This window comes from Chinchilla lanigera, unplaced genomic scaffold (genome assembly GCF_000276665.1).
Source record: "Chinchilla lanigera isolate Chin_1 unplaced genomic scaffold, ChiLan1.0 scaffold00012, whole genome shotgun sequence".
NCBI classification, from domain to species: Eukaryota; Metazoa; Chordata; class Mammalia; order Rodentia; family Chinchillidae; genus Chinchilla; species Chinchilla lanigera.
The window spans coordinates 33,243,544-33,245,766 of record NW_004955413.1 but is presented as its reverse complement, the minus strand read 5'-3'; the positions used below and the strand labels follow the sequence as shown (position 1 = coordinate 33,245,766).

The 2,223-nt window shown below is 56.9% G+C and overlaps 1 protein-coding gene across 1 annotated transcript in view; it reads right to left on the bottom strand.

Moving 5' to 3' along the window:
- LOC102025109 (selenoprotein O) overlaps positions 1-2,223 on the bottom strand; it is a gene marked incomplete in the record, with an annotated part of 18,103 nt that overhangs the window by 7,718 nt on the left and 8,162 nt on the right.

The following is a 2,223-nucleotide window of genomic DNA, read 5'->3' as shown; positions in this document are numbered from 1 at the left end:
TTTTTTTTTTTTTTGTCTTTTTGAGAGTGAGTCTTGCTCTTTAGTTCAGGCTGGCCTTGAACTCACTTTATAGCCCAGGCTAGCCTCAAACTCACAGTGATCCTCCTGCCTCAGCCTCCTGAGTGCTAGGATTACAGGTGTGTGCCACCATGCATGGCTGTCATTTGTCTTAATCGTAAGTAGCTTTGTTTGTTTTAAACATCTTGCTAGTTTAACATCCGGCAGGGATGGGCCACCTGCCTAGGATAGTTCCTGGGAGTCCACCTCCTTTGGGTGTCATTAGCTCCTTCCCTGATCTGGGGTTTCACTTTTAGTGGGAGCCCTTCCTAGGAGGGTGGCTTCCTCCCAGCTGACAGGCAATGCTCTACTGTCCTAGCCTTTGATCCTGTCAGGGTGCAGGTGAGGTTGCCCCTTGGGGTTGTGCCATGCCCATGTGAGCAGCACCTGTGTTCCTGTGGAGGAACTGGGTACAAAGGTCATGTTCTTGGCTTATGGTGGCCACATTGGAGACTGCCACTTCTGCTGGGGCCCAACTGCCTGCCAGTGGGAGACTCAGGTCCTTGGGTCTGCACTGTTTCTGCTCTGGGCGCTTTTGTGCATAGGTCTTCAGTCCTTTGGTGTTAGGGTGAGGTAGCTCCTGCTCTGGTGGGGTCTGCTGCTATTTGTGCAGCAGACGTTCACCTCCACCTGATTGGGCAACAGCCTGCCATAGCCTCCCTGTCTGGAGGGAAAGAAAGACCCAGCTGGTGAGCCCAAAGCCTTTGGGAAGAGGGAGGTCAGGGCCAGAACCAGGTTGCCTGGGTGTCTGCTGGACGGTGCAGAAGGATAGTGGTGACCATGTCCTCTGGTTACTTTAGGCAGGCACTGGTGGACCATTATAGCAAGTTGTCTGCAGAGGCAGCACGTCGGGAGCAGAAGGCCCTGTGGAGAGTCCAAAGGCATCGGCTAGAAAGTGCGAGACTTCGTTTCCTTCTAGAAGATGAGAAGTGCCTTCAGGTACTTCAGGATGTCGGCGTCTGGTTCCCTGCCCCTGCACGGAGACCTAGTTCTCCTGGCTATAGGGGCGCTGTCGCCTTGGGCTGTGCAGGTGCAGGGTGTGGAGCTGGTGCTGAGCCCTGTGTGGTGGCAGAGGGGTGCTGTGTGGAGGCCATGAGTGCTGAGGTCAGTGCTGTAGTCACTCTCTGAAGCTGAAGGTACCATGTCGTCCTGCTGGGTTGTGTTTCAGGGTATGCTGAGAGACATGTCTGAGACTCACCAGCCACAGGAGTCACCGGGCATCCCCCCGCTCGCATACTCCAAGGTGAGGGCCTGGCACAGGACCTGGGTGGGGCTCTTTGCTGAGGCTCTGATCTGGATGCACCTGGCCTGGATGTTCCCATGTTCTTTGGCACTTGGTGGGTGAGGTCATGGTTGCAAGGTCATATGGCCAGAGGGAAGGGGAGACCAGACTGGGTCATGTGTACTTCCATTTTAGGTCCCATCTGGAAGCCTGGAGCACTCAGATGGAGGCCATAGCTATGATCCAGGGCCCCCGGAGCAACCTGGGGATTGCAAGAGCAGGCTGAATGCACCAGCACCACAGGCCCTGCAGTCTCCAGCAGCGGAGATTGGGCCATTCTCTGCTGGCCTCAGCATCATGGACTTCCTGCCTGCAGGCTCAGGGGCTGAGCGGCCTGTGCAGGACCGGCCCCCTCTGCTGGATCAGGCACTGCAGACCATCTGCTCAGACTTGCTCCCCACCCCCATGGTAGAGTCACGCTCAGCAGAGGGTACTGTGCCCACCCAGCCACATGAATATGATTTTAGTACCGTTCTGAGGCCAGCTGCAACAGCTGCACTTTCACCAGGGCCTCTACAGGCTGTCGAGGGCAGTGAGGAACAGCAGCTGTGGGTGGACACGTGTGGGAGGCTGGATGAGTGTGTACCAGACACACATGGGCCTCTGCGTCTGCCTTGCCCGCTCCTGCACAGTGCTGCCCAGGAAGCCAACAGCCAGCTCCCTGAGTGGCCCCTTGTGCCCACGTCAGGAGCTGCTGCTCCGACAGACCGTTATGCTTCTGGAACAGCTGCCTCCTGGCCATGTGGGAATGTCCACAACCATGTGTCAGATGACATAACTCAGGTCAGGGAGAACGTGTCAGATGTGGCCGCCTCCCGGCCACGCTGGAACCTCCATGGCCACGTGTCCGATGCTAGCATCCGGGTTGGAGAGAACGTGTCAGA